The sequence below is a fragment of the Eubalaena glacialis genome, chromosome 7 (assembly GCF_028564815.1).
Source record: "Eubalaena glacialis isolate mEubGla1 chromosome 7, mEubGla1.1.hap2.+ XY, whole genome shotgun sequence".
Lineage (NCBI taxonomy): Eukaryota > Metazoa > Chordata > Mammalia > Artiodactyla > Balaenidae > Eubalaena > Eubalaena glacialis.
Window position 1 is genome coordinate 95,658,050 of NC_083722.1, and position 17,938 is coordinate 95,675,987.

A 17,938-nucleotide genomic window follows, 5' to 3' on the forward strand; every position below is an offset into this window, starting at 1 on the left:
TCCTGCTTGATATATAGTAGGTACTCAACAAATGTCAACCACCACTAAGAACGATGTAGTATTAAAAATGTCACTGAATACTTGCTGTGTACTAAAAACTCTTCTAAGAGCCTCTAAAATCTTGAGACATATTAACTCATTTAATCTGCACACAATTAATGAGATAGGCACCACAGTCCTCATTTCTCGGACCACAAAAGTCCAGAGAAGTTAAGTAACTAGCCCAAGGCTACACAGCTAATTGTATCAGAGCTGGGCTCCCAACTCAAGCAGCTAGCTTACCCTTATCCACTCCACACACTGCTGCTTAATGCTGAGATTGTGGCAGGAGTTTACGGAAGTAAGTTCTTCTACAGGAGCATCTGTGTGGACCATGTCACAACAAATGAACCACACTAGCTAAAGCAGCCTCAGGCTAGCGGGTGATTGTCTCAGCACTGGTTCCCAGACCTTTTCACTTGGGTACACAGGTGTGCACTTACCCAGACATCCCAAACTAGCCCACCTGGGACGTGCAGCACTCTCCCCCCATCTCTCCCCGTGTGCCCAACCAATTACACTCTACAAAGGAGACCCATCACCCAGGAGATTCTCCTTCCCCCATAAGCACTTCCAGCATCCCAAACTAAATTTAACCAAATGGAGAGAAAAAAATGGCCCATGTAAAATAGGACAAGGTGGCCTCAAGTCCACACCCACCTGAAACACAGTCCTTCACTGGATCACCCCAGGAGTCTGCATCCCAAGGGGGCAGCCCTTGACAGTGGCCAGCCCTAGCCCAGACAAGGTAGCCCATCACTAGCTTATGATGGAATGAAAAGTCTCATGGACCCTGATCAGGAGAATCCTATGACCAGCTTATTAAACATATAGGCGACCCCAATGTCATACAAAAATAACTTATTTCTAATCTGCACATTTAGCCATGTGTCTACCTCTTCCAGGACTCCCCTAAATTAAAATCAAAGTGGCATTTCTGTCTCCTTAAAGGTCGAAAAGACCTCAAGTTCGACCTCTGTCTCGTAGGTGGTCTGTAACATTAAACCATCAATTAGCTTTATACTTTCACTTCCAAGGCCACAGCAGTTCTTTTCTCTCTCTGACAAGGTCAGGACATTCCCTCTGTTTGGTGTGGCAAATGAAAAGAAAGAGAGGAAAGAAAGAAAGAAAGAAAGGAAGGAAGGAAGAGAGACAGACAGACAGGGAGGGAGGGAGGAAGGAAGGAAGGAAGGAAGGAAGGAAGGAAGGAAGGAAGAAAAAGCAGGCCATTTATAACCCAAGAGTTTGCTTCAATGCTCTTAACGAGCAGAATCTGGCATCCTTGTTACAGAAGCATCTTCTGTGATCTCCACTGAACCTCAGGTATCTCAGGGGGGTGAAGTGAGGAAGGAGGGAAAAAAAGAAGGAAAAGAGAAAAAGAGCCACTTCTGCCCAGGAAACAGGATAATGGCAGATAGACCCATTTTGCTTAGGAGTTGAACTTGAGTGCCAACAACACATTTTCCTCAATTAAGACGATGGCTACATTTTCAGCAGAAGTTACCAACTTTTATTTCTTAATTGGATGCTTCACTGAATGGTGTGTGTGTGTGGGTGTGTGGGTGGGTGGGTGGGTGGGTGTGTGCGTAAGAAAATAAAAACTGATTTAGGAAAAGAAGAAAAAATTATTGCTATGAAAACAACCTAGTTTTTAAAAACTTTTCTTAAAGGTCCTTGAAATATCTATTTCGAGACCTCTAGAGTTATTTTGGCTTGGATTCTAGTGTTACTTACAGGATGTCCTTAAAGAACATTTCATGGCAGTTCCTCTAAAGCAAATACAGATACTGTTTTGCATTCTCTCACTAATATTGTGCATTCTTGTTTGGGCACCAAGCTAAGCAAAATGTTACATTAGATGCATTCAAACATCACTGACATATGTTAACAAAAGCGGCTAATTATGCACAGAGCTGCCCATGATCCTTTCAATTGGTGCAAGAGAGAGATCACTTATTTTTTAAAACGTCCACTGAGTGAATTCTGCCATCCCACATCCTGAAAGGTGAGAGAAACTGCATGATTTTTCGTTTTATCTCCTCCTTTTGAAACCTTTAACAAAAAATTATTATTTCAAAATAAACTCTTTTTAATGTGAGTCCAGGCTGTGTCCACCTTTGAGAGAGAACATTTCACTTTTAAGCTGGCTGGCATAGCAACACACAAGCAAATGCCCGACTCTAAACCAGTCTGGTTTCCTTTCTTGGCTCAAGGGTTTAAAGGAAAAATTAAGACAGTAGCTCTGTATTAGTCTTAGCAGTTTAGAGCTTAGGAATTCACGTTTTAAAGTTCCTGCTAGCAAACGGTATTAGAAAACAGAGCAGGAACTGTCTATGAAGCCATTTCTACCTGATTTCTTCATTTTTATTCACGTTTGCATTGTTTTTAGCTTAATGTTAATTCTATGAGGACATTCATCTTTTTTAATATTTTAATTTTATTGGAGTATAGTTGATTTACAATGTTATGTCAGTTTCAGGGGTACAGCAAAGTGATTCAGTTATACATATATTCATTTTTTTAAGATTCTTTTCTCGTATAGGGCATCAAAGAATATTGAGCAGAGCTCCCTGCGCCACACAGTAGGTCCTCTGTTGGTTATCTAAATAGCTTATGTATAGTAGTGTGTGTATGTTCATCCCAAGCTCATTCATCTATTTTCAGCTTGTCATCTTTTCTCGCTAATACAGCACAGAACACAAATCTCAAACATTTTAGCAGAAAGATAACAGTGAAAGGGTAAAATACATCTGTTTACTACGCTGGGCTGTAAACATCATCTCACTCATAATCCTGGGTGTGATCTGGGGGCAAGAAGCAATGAAGGCCTTTCCCAAGGCCTCTGTTTAGTGCTCTAATGTGCATTTCCCTCCAAAGGAGCCCTCGGAAAGTTCTACCACGAATTACGGCTTCACTGACAACTTGGTTTGATAAACAACAGAATTATTTCCTGGAACGGGCATAAAAATTCCATGGCAACAACAGTGGCTAAACTTTCATCTAAAAACATGACATGCTCATAATAAAAGGGGGTGAAGGCATCTTCCAGAACTTAGTTGCTCTTGATTTTATGTTGTTAAACGTGGGTCCTACAGGTGCGAAGACCGAAGTCAATGAGAGGACAGAGGTGACCAATGTCAAATATCTTCCAAATACAGTGGCAAAGCCTGCGGCTTCATAAGCAAAGACCACAACTGTTAAACGAAACTCATACTCTATCTCACAGAAACTGAGTTAACCAGAGAAGACACAACTTCCTATATCTTACTGCTAGACATGACTAAAAACAATGTTTTCTTAAAATCTAAAGTCTGGAATTCATAAATGTAGGAGATTTTTTTTTAAAGTTTAGTTTATAAAACCCAATGTGGTATAACAAAAATTGAACTCTTGATTTTCTTAGGATCTCATTATATTTATATTGCTTCCCAATAAAGGAACTCTCCTCCTGACTTCCCCCTGGCATGAGGAGATACGTCTGTTTTAAGCTGATGCTATTCCTGTATGGACAGCTGGCAGGGTCCACTTGTCCAAGGAGGTGTTGTCAAAGTCTCAAATGTCCCCAAGACCTCATGACATACTGCCACCTGCCTTGAAGGCTTCTAATGTTAGACTTCCTGCAGTTTTCCCCTCAGAAGCTGGTCATGTGACTTGAAAATCTATTTCCAAGTCACCAGGCATCGGGCCAGGCCCCAGAAGTACTGCAAACCCAGGGCTCCACCGATGTGTCCCTGCTCTCAGGACCTGACACTCAAGCAGGACCTGCCTTAGTCCCTCCATAAGGAAGTAAATTTCCCAGGGGCCCCTCCACCTCAGGAGAGCCCAACAGAGGCTGAATTCAGAAGCCACAGTGGGTATAGCTTACAAACTGCCCCACAGACTCTGGAAGTCAGTCACCACACGTGGCACAAAAAGCACCCACGTCAAACACCAGGCACATACACATTTCTTCAATGTGTATTGAGGGGAAATCACCCTGCACACCAAAGCTTCGCACAGAGAAGCAAGTTAGGCTTCCAAAGGCTGGACCTAGGTCCCCTTTGTAGTTAGTCCATTATGACGCCAGTGACCGCTAACGAATGCCCTTCATCTGTTGGTGGCCTGCAGAGTCCATGAACTTTGCCTCAGGCAGGAAGTTCATAAGTGGAAAGTTGACAGATAGTGGAGCTTAGTTTTTGTCAATACAGTCATATATCCTAATAGATCTGACTCCATTCTTTGGCAAGAGGCTGGGGCTTACATGTGCCATCAACAGATCATGTGCCATCAACAGGGTATAATGTCAAAAAAAACATCTGCTGCCAACATGGAACATACAGTTCTTTCCTCCACAGGAATGTTTCCAAACTGCTGGCCACTGCCTTTTAGTGAGCCAAGAAATCAACTCAGTGGGTGGCAGACAGCATTAAAAGAGAAAGAATAAAACAGAAATACCAGACAGCTCTGCATGTCCTAAGGATAAATATCTCTCATGAACTTTTTCTCAATTTTTAGACACATATACCAGGACCTGCTCACATTAGTGAGTGCTGCACTGGGTTGTATATAAAGCATATTTCTTTCCAAAAAAGTTTGCAAAATGCTCTTTCAAAGAGCAGGGTAGCAGGAGAGGCTGCTGGGCCAGGACTTACATATCTGTGGGCTGCATCAATTGACAAATGGGCACACTATACATAGCTACAATTGTAATGCATAAAGATAGTATAGATTTTCAAAAATTTATAAAAACAAAACTGTATCAAAGACAGATTCCCTGATGTCTGGCCTATTACACTATTATTCACCTTTCTGCCTCTGAAATTCTTTACCAGTGATGAAATTATTCCTCCCTGTGGTGGAATCAAACTTCTAAGAGCTCCTTCATCCCTCCACCAACCAAACTCAAGTGCCTACACAAAGTGTAGCTCAGATTGGCACATGGCAGCAGTGGGCAAGGTGAAGTCTGGACTCTTTGACCTTATTGGACGTGGCATAAAAGGACCCGAAGACAGGATGAGCAAGGCATTCCATTGTCAATCTCCAACCTGTCTGGCTGCCTCTAGGGGACAGAGTCAATCTGGGCCTAAGTGTTTCCAACACCATTTGGTAAAATAAGTGTTATCTACATGTAACGTACCTACACAAAGTGTACATCTTGATGCGTATTCACGGCCTGAGTACATTCACTGACCATTACCCAGACGAAGAACAGGACGGGACCAGCACTCCAGAAGCTCTCCTGGGGTCTCTGCTCCCATTCACCATCCTCACTTCTAACCCCACAGGATAATTTTGCTCTTAATCAAAGAGAAAGCAAGGCTCAGGCTCAGACTCTTCCCCAAGCAACAGTATCTAGATGAAACTGACCAACTCTACACTTTTATGGTACTTATTTTTACTGTTACCTTCTGTTTACAGCACATGAAATGGCTTTCCACTTGCAATCATGACATAAGTTTCCTTTTAAAATAAATCTAGGCGAAACAAAAGCTTTAAGAAGAATGTGAAGTGTTGAACAAAACAGGTGGTGTATAAAAGGCAAAAACTGACCAGGTGGTATACAACCGACTCGAGTTTGCGAAACGCTTGTTCAGGTTTGCTGATCAGCGTGAAATGCTAAACTGGCTTAACTGACTATACCGTACCCTGATTTTCCAAGGAGGATGGTGGATTCTCTCTCCTGTCCCAGGGTCTATCAGAAGGACTAATTTCCTCTCTTACATAGTCTTAAAACAGTTTAAGATCAGCACTCCCTGCAGATGATACGATGTTATTTTTATAACCCTTCTGACTTGTACTTCTCACACGCATCACGCTTAAAAACAAAAAACAAAAAAAAACGACTGGACTAAGCTGATTCCGAATGAAAAGAAACGTATCGATTTTTCTCTTCTTAAAGCTCTACTATTTTAAGTTTTAAAAGATCACTTAGAACTGGGATCAATTATAACAAAAGGCCACAAACAGATCACATCGAATGCCTTTAGTGTTCTAATAATGGCAAAAAATAACAAACCCTTACATGGACTTAACTTTCAAACAAACTGAAGAAGAAAGGAAAAATATCATTTCAATGGAAAAAGCAACTTCCTTCCTTGGCCTCTTCTCTCTGAATTAGTGTAATTCCCTGTATGTTCTGTTAAATCTAGTAAATTTAAGCAGAGGAGACTCTCTGAATTTCACTTGTAAGATGTACTTAACGTGTCAGGCAAATTAACCTAATCTTACCTATGAACAGGCTTTGCAGGTAATTAAATAACCTTGTCAAAACAAAGATTTCCTTGCCTGCACTTTACATAATACCACCTGCCCAAAGGATTCTCCTTTCATTTCTCACAAAGTGTAAACAGAGGTTATTAAACAGGGACTACATTTGAAACAGCTTAAAACTTCATCCGATTTGTCTTGGGTCTCCAATGAGCGGCTCATATAAAATAAAGACGAAATCTCACAAGTAACTCGTGTGAAGTCAATGTATTCAGGCATATACACTTACTCACAGATTCATATATACGTATATTCATACATGGAGTCATATATATACATATGGTTTTCACAAGCTCTTGAAGCAGTCCTAAAAAAAATCTTATTTGTCAAAACACGGTCTATTAAAGGTTTGTGGCTAATAAAAGTTAAAGTGTGGTTTAGAACGTGATGAAAACGCAGATACCAAGGTTAAGGTAACGTTTCTCTGAAAATGATTCAGCCCAGTGCGGCATTTAATGTCCTTCCTCTATCTGATCGTGTTTCCCTCTGTCGCTTCGTATACCAAAGCAATCAGTCCTTCAGATACCAAGATGCTGATCAGGGCAGCTGAACAGAGAAACTATAAACTTCACCAACTTTGTTACCACCATCACTAGTCCTTTAAAAGGAAAGCGAAAAGTAGGTCTTTTTGCTAGCTTTCAATCTTACCTTTTAGTCACCAAAGAAAATTAAGATATTCCTCCACTGATAGTGAGTTTCCAGCTTTCAGTAAAAATATGACACATTTTTTTCTTGCTTGATTCCCTCTTCTAAAGTTCCTTTATCACCAGCAATTCTATTCCAAGCCCTCAACATATGTTAATATTACCCCACCTCGAGGTTCCTATAAGCACACTGACTCTTTCAGATATTTCAGAGAATGATACAAAGTATCTGAAATCCACTAACATTGCTGTAAAAAATCATACATCATCCTGTTTTACTTGTGCTCCTACCATTTCATTTAAGCTAGAGTTTAGAGCAAGTAATATTATGCGCTCCATATGCAATTTCCATGTCTCATCAGATTCTAACAAGTAGGCCATTGTACCCTGTGATTAAGCAAACTGATTAAAGTTTTTTCAAGACACTGCTTACCATCAGTAAGGTTTTCTATTTTCCTCTTTACTCTTTACCGTATTTCTCAATTTTTCTACGTTGGTGTATTGCATTGACATCAATTTATAAATGCTACCCTAAAAAGAAGTTGATGTGAGTTGCCATCTTAAGGGAAGATTTTGTTCAAAGAAATACAAACTCCAGAATTTCAAGAAAATCCCAATATTCCTCATGAGTCAATATAAAAATGGAAATCTTAATCGGTTCAGGCACTTTAAAAATAGCTGATATTAAACATGCAATTGTTTTACTTTATTTTTAGAACACTAAAGTCAGCACATATGCAATGAATTACCAGGTTCACACTAACATGTAAACTAAGAATTATTCCTGATTGATCAATTACCGTGATTTATATGGCCTTAGGAAGTGATAGCTATTTCTCCATCCAGATTCAAAGGGTCACTAATTAAAGAAAAGAAATCTAAAACAGATTAAAATGATCTATTCACAACTGTAATTTTGGGTTTATGAAACTGTGCCATAAAACCGTCATCAAAGCACTGGCTTGTTAGAGAAGGTCCTTCCAGCCCAGCCTCTACAGAATGACAAGAAACAACACCAGCAAAGCTAACCACCTGGGGAGTATTTACTCTGGAGCCAAATTTACAGTTTTCAGACACAGGTATTATATTCTTTATTGTAGCAACTTTATGATACACGTACAGGCAGACCTCGTTTTATTGCGCTTCGAAGATTACTGCATTTCTTACAAATGGAAGGTCTGTGGCAACGCTGCGTCAGGTAAGTCTATTGGCACCGTTTTCAATAGCATTTGCTTGCTTCGTGTCTGTCACATTTTGATAATCTGCAATATTTCAAACTTTTTCTTGCTTATATTTCTTATGGTGATCTGTGATCAGTGATGTTTGGCATTTTTTAACAATAAAGTATTTTTAAATTAAGGTCTGTTACATTTTGTTTTAGACAGAATGTTATTGTACACAATAGACTACAGTATAGTATAAACATCGCTTTTATATGCACTGGCAAACCAAAACAATTCATGTGACGCCTTTTATTGTGATATTTGCTGTACTGCAGTGGTCTGAAACTGGACCCACAGTATCTCCAAGGTGTGCCTAAATGGTGTCCATAATTTACAGAAGAAAGCAATGCTCAGAGATGAGGAGCAACTTGTCCAAGGTCGCAAGGCTAGCGATGGTAGAATTAAAATTCAAAACCTGGTGTGATTCCAGAGTCCATGACTCCTAACCACTCTATACAACTGACTGCCTTTCTCAGGGCCTGAGTATCAGCTACCTTCCTCTGTCCATCGGTCTGACATGGAAACTCCCCAGAGCCAGGGACCACATATGAGCTCTCTATGCATCTTGGCCTATCTCAGTATTAGGGAGAATAAAACTCACCTCCAACAAGTAGAACACAGGCCTGCTGATGGTTTCTCTTTCACTGTGAGCCTGAGAACTCACACGACATGAAGATTTTCAACAAGCCACGACCAGAGATCACTCTATATAATTCATCCCGCTCCCGATTTTTAAAATAAACACCGAATAGGAGTTGTATGTGTCTGGCTAACAAATTCTCAAATCGACGTGTGTAGAAACATGAATGTCCTAGCAACAATCATTCCAGGAAAAGAACAAAATCTGCCTTCTTTGGATAGTGACTCTCAGCAACTTCTAACCCACCCCAGAGTTTCTCCAGAGAGTGAAAAATAAAACATACATATATTTAGCTCATTTTAAAAAAACAGACTGGCACGTCTCTTTGGGGAGGTGGGCGAGTGGCTAAGAAAGCAAACACTCTTAGGCTTTCAGTTCTCTTGGTCCCCGAGAGCTGTCAAGTGACTCATGAGGAGTAGCAGGAAAAGAGGAAGTGATGAAAGATGGAAATTAAGAGAATCAAAAGAGCCAAAAAGGAAGCGGGGAGTGCTACCCTCAGGAGAAGAGGGATGGGACCCAGACTGTCTGCAGTTCAAATGACTGTCAAAATAGACACAGACAAATAGACAAAACAGAAGAGCCAAAGGTCTTCTCGGAGCAATGTGGCACTCTGTGTGGCCGAGAACCCCATCCCAGCTGCCCTCCCCCCGAGGCTCATGGGAATCATTCATCATCATTAGACGAAATCGTGCCGTTGCAGCTTCCCACCCTGGGGTACTGGGAGTTTTCAGTGAAAGTGGCATAATTGCAGATCAGCGCTTGCAGCCGCCAATTCCACGCGGCTGAGTCTTCCACGCGTCCTTCCCAGTGACAATTCCTAATCTAATTCTCCCTGCTCCTGTTCCCAGCCCCCTCATCTATAGGCCCCGTGCTTCGTTTTTGTTTCCAAAATGATGTGGACCTACTGCTTTCAAAGGTTCTCCCAGGGCCTCTCCCACACAGCTTATTTTACATATACTTCATAGTTGATAATTTAAGTCAGACCATTCCAAACATACCTTTCAAGTCCGATAAAAGTGCACCTAGCTCTTTGTGTCTTGCACCAAGAGACTGAAAGACAAAAACTTAATTTTTAAAAAAATGACGTGGGTTCTTGTTCTCAAAACCCCCATACTTAAAGATAAGGGTCTAGATATGGTGTGCAAAGAAGACAACTGAATATAAACTGTATCTTATCTGTACTGTTGTCAAGGGTTTGTTGTTTTGTTGTTGTCTGGGAATTACCAAAGATTTAATTTTTCAACCTAATCTTTATTCAAAAACTTAATGGGGATGCCAGTCACTTCTGATTTATTCTTGATTTTAAAGTGCTTTGTGGATGATCTAAATAGCTCTTTTTACTAAGGGCTGACCATGAGGGGATAGATTTAAAACTTCTGGGGAGCCACAACTCCCACAAAAGTACACAGTGTCAAGAGGAAGTGAACTCTGATAATCTGGGCACAGAATGGGAGGGAGGAACTTCCAACAGCCTGGTTCCAGAGTCTCAGCATGAGCTGCCCACCCATCTCATACCTGAGGCCACCTGCTAGGAGCTTTTGGAAAAGAGAACGACAAGTAATGTACAAAAGGAAACACACAAGCAGGAGTCAGCTTTATGATACTTAAAACTCAAAGGAAACTTCTAACTCACCATTTTTCCTCTTTACTGTTTTCTGGATTATAAAAAAGAATACTCATTTCTCTGGAGAAGTCCAACATTATAGAAAGGTGACTTAAAAAATGTAAAGTTCCCCCATAATCCCACTCTACAACTTTATATATAACTTTAAAATGTTTTATTACCTCAGGGTGCTTTTTCCTATGAAAAGACTAATACACATAAATGTCTTTAAAACAAACAAATTGCATCACGCCATATGTTTTATTCTTCACCTAACGTTTATCTGGCTGGTGTGCAGTGATGTCTGTTACAAAGATGTTCACTGAAAACCTAGTTTTTTTTTTTTTTTTAAAGCTAGTTTTAATAGCCAAACAGTAATAAGAAAATAACAACAATAATAAATATTACCAAGTCAATACATCAGTATAGTCATTAGAAAAAAATTAATACAAAATGTTATTTTTTTAAAGGCAACTGGGAGTAAAGAGGAAATATTTGGTGTTAACTGGTCACAATGTTAATTCTGAAAAGTATGTCTGCCTGAAACAGTTCAAGGTTTCCTCAATAATCCTGTAGCATCACTACATTCTGGCTAAAACACACAGAGGAAAACAGATCTCAGAAGTATTTTGCTGACTTCTATAATTGGCTTTGGTATTAAGTTCTTGTATCAGATACTAAAATTTGAATTTGAAAAAAAACCCAAACAATTCTTCATATTGGCACTTAAGAGCAAAAATCCTTTGACCTATGTTATCTCCTTGCTCTACCCAGACAGCATGACAGGTAGGGGAGACACAGAGTAATGCTCTTCCCATTTTAGAGATGAGGAACTCGAGGCTCAGCATTTAGGATACTAAGACCACAGAGCGAATAACCTGGTAGAAACCTAAACCTGGGGTCCTCATTTAAATCTCAGGGCTCTTTCCACTTCCACATGTGCCTGCTAATACTAAGGAAATCAGCTGCTTTAATTTTGCCAGAACTTCTATTGCTATGGTATAGGCTATAAGAGTAAGATGAAAGTGAAAAGCTTGTTTAAACAGGGGGAGGAGGGAATAAAAACCGAGTTGCAACAAAGGAGTCCACTTTATTTTACATCTGAAGACTGAAAAGAATGACTGATACATTATTATGAAATACACACCATCCCAATGAAAGGAGAGTCATTACTTCCAAATGATAATGTCGTCATTCCCAAAACACCGTATGAGTCCAGCCAGAGATAACAAATCCAGAGTCAAACTGTCACCCCTCCTCTCTTGTGTCCATGGCAAACATCACTAAATGGTCACCACACTCACCCCCACTCAATCCAGACATGGTCTCAGAATCCTTCCACATAGTAATCCAGGGTACAACACTGTCAACCAATCGAAATTGGTAACTAAGATGAAACTCTAGCCTCTGCCTCTGGAAATGGAGAGTTGGGGTCCATTACTAATAAGGGGTCTCTAAAACCTGCTTATTTTTGCAGCTTAAAAAGAATCTTCTCAACATAGCTTGAATTATACCACATCTCTTTCATCAAAACAGATTATTTGTGTAACTGAGGTAACAGAGATTTCAAATTGACACGAATAGGTTTTACTTCTCAGGAGGATAATTGCCACAGAATTTTTTCCTCTCCTCTGCTGAGTGTGGTCCATGGCTATCAGTCACTACAGAGGACAACCGCATAGCCCCACGTATTTATTTTTAATATTACCCCCAAATGGCTTGTGCATATCTCTGCCTGTTTAGCAATAAGTTTCCTGCATACAGTTACACAAGAAATACCGAGCCTTTCTTACCCCATAATGAAAGAAAAATATAATTACAAAATCACCTACTTTAGAGCATATCTTTCCTCCCAAAATCAAACCAAAAATAATATGGAAATATTTTAAACAATTTTTATCAACAATTTTTAATTCACTGATAACATCTAAGCAAAGATCAGAGATTTGATTCAAAAGAAAAGAGTACATTCATCACTATTTCAAAAGGGATTCCTCTAGGAGTTGCAAATCTTCAAAGGAGGAGGAGAAACTTAACCATGCAGACTTGGACTGGAATTAGAGGTACTGATACAGGCATAGTTTTCAAAATATATAAAAGGATGAATAGAGAAATAGAAGGAGAGATGTGTGTTGTTGTTGATGATGATAATGTTGTGCGTGTATGTGCATATTTACATTTTCTACCTGTCTGATGAGAGTGCCTAGAAACAATGAAACCTCAATTATAACCTCATATAATTATATATGATCACCCTAGCACCCATATTTTGGTTTCTAAACGCCACTCACTCTTCACTCAATGGAGTTAGAGCTACTCAGTGGAGTTAGAGCTACTTGGAAAAAGAGCTGATGCTAGGGCTGGGGCAAGGAAAGTACAAGATGAGCCTGGGACATCTCGTGGTGCCACAAAGTAAGGAAGTGCTCGAAAACTGATGGAAACATGAGAAAAGGACAGAGGTACTAGCTTGAAAAAGCTCCTCCTGGCCAAAACTGGCCAAGGTGACCACCAAATTACAAGAATCCATGAGTCCATACTGAAATAGACAGACAGACAGACAGACAGACAGACAGATGGAGATAGGTAGAAAAAAATAGGGAGGAAAGGAACATTTCTTCTTACAACTCATAAACATAGAAGGAATGCACTTAGTAAATCACCATTTGTCAACCATTATAATAACAATCAAGTCAAGTAAAATCCATAAGTGGGTGCTAAAACCAGCGTATGAGAGTTTGAGTCGCACGCAGCAGGATATTTCCACAGCCTCAAAGTATCCTCCACCCTCCCCAACAGGATACAAGTCAAAGGAGAAAACAGTACCTTTACATCAGACAGACCTGGCAGATAAGACTTTAACCAAGCAGTCCAAGTTAACATCACTAATAAAGGGACAAAGTGACATCATGTGACCCCCGACAGGATGCGCTGAGAAGGACACTCTATCACTTCTTTGGTATTCCTGCCCAAAATGTATGGCCTGAATCCATACTCATGAGGAAACATCAGACAAACCCAAATTGAGAGACATTATACAAAAGACCTAGTTTGTGTTCTTCGAAAACATCAGTAGCATGCAAGACAAAAAACTTGAGCCACTGCTCTAAAGGGAAGGAAATCAACAACTATGACAACTCAATAAAACCTATGATCTGCGGTTTTCTCTTGCTATCAAGGACACTGTACAGATTATTAGAAATCTGACTAAATTCTGTAGATGAGACAATAGGGCCCTACCAATATTAATTTCCTGATTTAGATAAATGGATTGTAGTTATGTAAGAGGTCTTATTCCTAAAAAAAAAAAATACACACTGATGTATTTAAGAATGGGGTAGAGAGAGAAAGGGATAAAGTAAATGTAGTAGATGTTAATGCTGGGGGAATCTGGGTAAAGACTGTACAGGAATTCATTAATGCAAGTCTGAAATTATGTCAAAATAAAAAGTTAACAGAAAAAAAAGAGCGTCTTCCTTTTCTAAAACTAAACGCTTTTTCAGGTGAATTCACATGCCACTCTGCAATTTTAGTTGGTGGGAGAACATTATCTTCACTAACAAATAGTAAAATCTCGCTTTACCAAGTAGCCTAGCTCGGGAAGGGAAGGCAGTGTTAATCTGTTCTAGTCAACCCTGTAACCCAGCCTTCTGAGCAATGACAGACTAACCAAACCTACAGCAAACAAAACAGAGAATGACTGATTTACACAAAAGCCACTGAGCTTACACACATTCTGTGACCACATGCTTGGGTCTTCAAATCATAACACTCCCAAGATGAACACGTATTTACAGAGGATTGTACAAAATAAAGGTTAGTGGCAACAGAGGGCTTCACTCCCTGCCGTCACTGCACTCGGAGAATTGCATTTACTATCTCAAAGCAGAAGAGGACATTGCATTTAGCCCAGACAACTGTCACAGAAATTCACTTACCGCCAAATGAGAGACGAGCAGAATGCAAGAACGAGCTTCTGAGCAACGCACCTTGCATCATAAAGTTTGGGAACAAGACAAATCTCTACCCCAGTCATTCTCCCTGGGGTCCCTATCATAACCCGAGGTAGTGCTGGAAACCTACGGAAGCATTTTTCATTGTCACAAGGATTGGGGTGGGGACCAAGGATGCTAGAAGCCCTAAACGCACAGAGTCTCGGGCAATGAAGAATTATTGGGCTTCCTGAATAACCTTCCCGTATCCTGCCAGACATTAGTAAAGTAACAAACGTTTTATAATTACCTGAGGGTACACCCTAACTCTGTTTTACATATAAACACTGAGGGTTTTTTTGTTTTGTTTTGTTTTTGCAATTTAAATGCATACAGATTACACACCCATGTTCACAGCAGTATTATTCACCACAGTGTAAAGATGGAGGCAAGCCAAATGTCCATCGATGGATGAATGGATAAACAAAATGTGGTATATACTTCTATACATACAATGGAATAGTATTCAGCTTTAAAAAAGATGGAATTCTGACACATGCTACAAGTCCACAGATGATTGTGGAGGCCACCACGCTAAGTGAGATGAGCCAGACACAGAAAGATAAATACTGTAGGATTCCACTTATGTGAGGCACCTAGAGTAGTCAAATGCATAGAAACAGAAAACAGAAGGATGGCAGCCAGGAGCTGGGGGAAGGGGAGGAGGGGTGGGTTAATGGCTACAGTTTCAGTTTGGGAAGACAAAAAAGTTCTGGAGATGGATGGTGGTGACGGTTGCACGATCAAGTACTTAATGCCCCAGAAAAGTACACTTACAAATGGTTAAAATGGTAAATTTTATGTTATGTATATTTTACCACAATTTTTAAAACACACACACACACACACAAAGACGTGTGTAAATCAAAGGAAGACTGTATTTGATTGTGCCGTATCTTAACCACAATCTGTTCACCACCGTGGAAAATCCAATCGTGGACGGCGATGCCGCTCGTGGTGCCAAACTCCGCAGCACCGCCTTCCTGGACCAGCAACTTCTGTCGCCGGTGCACCGTGCCGAGCCCACAAGGAGATGCCAGCGTCTGGCAGCAAACATCACAGTGTCTTCTAATGCGGCCGTGCCCGAGCATTTACACACCGATACATACATTTTATTATAAATGATCTTCCTGTTATTTTTCTATTAATGACAGTATATAGGTTCTACCATTAGGTGTATATGTATATAAATATTATTGATGAATTTCGTTTCATGAGAGTATTGATGGCATTTCACAATATTTCTGATAAAAAACAAGGCGAGTGTGCTTGGTTCTGATGTGGGTGAGAACTACAGCTCCGGTCTCAGGCAACAAAGAGCGGTAGGAACAGAGTAACTGTTAACAACTCTGCACTGAGGACGAGATTTAGTCAGTCTCTATGGATTTAATATAAGCGTCCTTTTGCCAGGATGAAAGTTCTTATGGTGAAAATCTAGTGGGAGTTTGCTCACTCCTCTGAAAAGGAAGAAATACGGAGGAAAACTAGAAAGCCCCTGACTCTTCTTAGTGAACCCACAGGCACACTTAAAATAATCAAATTCATGCCTGGTAATAAACTCAGACACAGACAAGGTGAACAGGAGAACATCGTTTTCAGGCATGGGAATCACTGTATCATGTCAAAAGAGATTAGGATTTGACGGAGAAGGGCACGGGGTGTCAATTGCAATTACACATATGTTGTTTCTCTATTGTGATCATCCTTCTTTCCGTCTCAACACTGGGACGTGATTAATATTTTACATACTATCCAAAAGGGGAATGTGACTTACCAGAAACAGTACTAAATGTTTCAAACACAGATCACCCTTTGCCAAGAGAAAATCCTGCCCAGCTGTACATTTCTCATTTGCAAAACATAAGAGCAATGAAATTCCATTACTTACAGAAACTGGCTGTTCCACCAAACCCTTGGCAACGGAAGCTGTACTTATCTTTTGGAACAATAGTCTCAGAAAATGTATTCTCTCTTTCTTTAAAAAAAAGACAGTAAGGACACATTTGAGCTCTTGAAAAAGCGTCTTGCCCAAGCAAATTCCTGGTAGGGAAAATCCACTCCCCTGACCGGGGAAATATGAAGATTGACCCTAAAACATGCAGCAAAAAGGTCTCCAAGTTTAAGAACCCTTCAAAAAGTCAAGGGGGATGTAGCAGTATTAATGATGTCCTTAAAACAAAATCAAGTATCCTTTTAATATGTAAATTGTCACACTGCATCCACTCCTTCAGAAAAGTAACTCTTATACCCTAACTCGTTCAGTTTGTTTTCTTGGGGAGATATAACCGTCTGTTTCCCTAAGGATATAAATTGACCTGAAGTGTACTGCTTTGCACATTGCAGAATTCATCCAAATGAGACCAGAAAAGCAAGACTCTGTAGTCCTCTCCCCAGCGCTCCCTTCCCCGGAAGCACATGGCCACATTCCGGTGGGTTACAGGAACTTCCCTCGTGGCTTATCCCATGGTCAGAGTTCCCACTCGGTACAAGGTTTGAAACAGACCACAAATATACTCAAGAAATATAGATGCTATGCAAATGTGTGTTTGGAACATAAAACATGCAGTGGTCACAGTACCATTTTTCCAGTTTCCTGTTCAATGTGCTATATTATGGCTACGGCCCATGGGGGAGTTTCTTATGGGCTTCAACAACTCATCCTGGATTCTCCTATTTAATTTTTTCCTCATAGGAGAGCCAACAAATTGAGCCCATGTGTATATATATATATATATATATATATATATTTACCCATTAAAAGAGCAATCAAAATAGTCAAAACCACCAGCAAAATATAGTCATTTGTATCAAACTTTGCAACAGGAGCCCACACAAGCAGGCCCTGAATCACTCTTTCCCTTTCAGCAACTCGGAGCATGCTAGGACACTGTGTGACCCTATTCCAAAGTGTCCTGTGGCGGGGCGGAGGGAGCTACCTACCTCCCGCGGCGAAAATCTATAAAGCCCCTGAGTAAAAGTTTAAAATGATGAGTGAAAATTGAAAATGAGGAAGTGGGTGATGAGACGAGTGACCATCCTGAATATCAACCTTTGCCTGCACGTCCCCGGACAATCAACTAGTACAAGTGACAACAGGCAAAAAAGACACGCTTAAAAGAGGGATATGTAGAAATGATTGTGTGCCGTGAGCTCTGAGGACGTTAGAGTGATTCCAAAGCTGACACAGTGACCCCCTCCCTGGTCACCGATCTGAACAGAGTCACCATTTGCACCACAGGGACTGCTCACCTGGTTCTAACTAACACACGACTCCCCAGTGGTTTTCACACAAAGCTCTAACTGAAGCACGCAAAACAGATGCGCGGCCGCGTGACAAGAGCCAAATCGTCAACAAGCCACTCATAATCTGGCTTCTCTGCACTGAACATGAACAAAAGCTTAAGAGCAAGGCAATCAGCACGCAGTCTGGTCCCACACCATCGGACAGGTCTGACTCCTGCCTCAAGAGTCACCAGCTGAGGCCTCCCTGCCCCACCGAACACCCTGCCTTGAGCCGGAGGAAGACGGGATGCCATTCGGCCTATAGAAGACCC

At 40.6% G+C, this 17,938-nt stretch overlaps 1 protein-coding gene across 2 annotated transcripts in view; it reads right to left on the reverse strand.

Annotated features, from left to right (window-relative positions):
- Positions 1-17,938, reverse strand: part of PDZRN3 (PDZ domain containing ring finger 3) — a 241,806-nt gene that overhangs the window by 201,676 nt on the left and 22,192 nt on the right. The gene's annotated exons all lie outside the window — the stretch shown is intronic.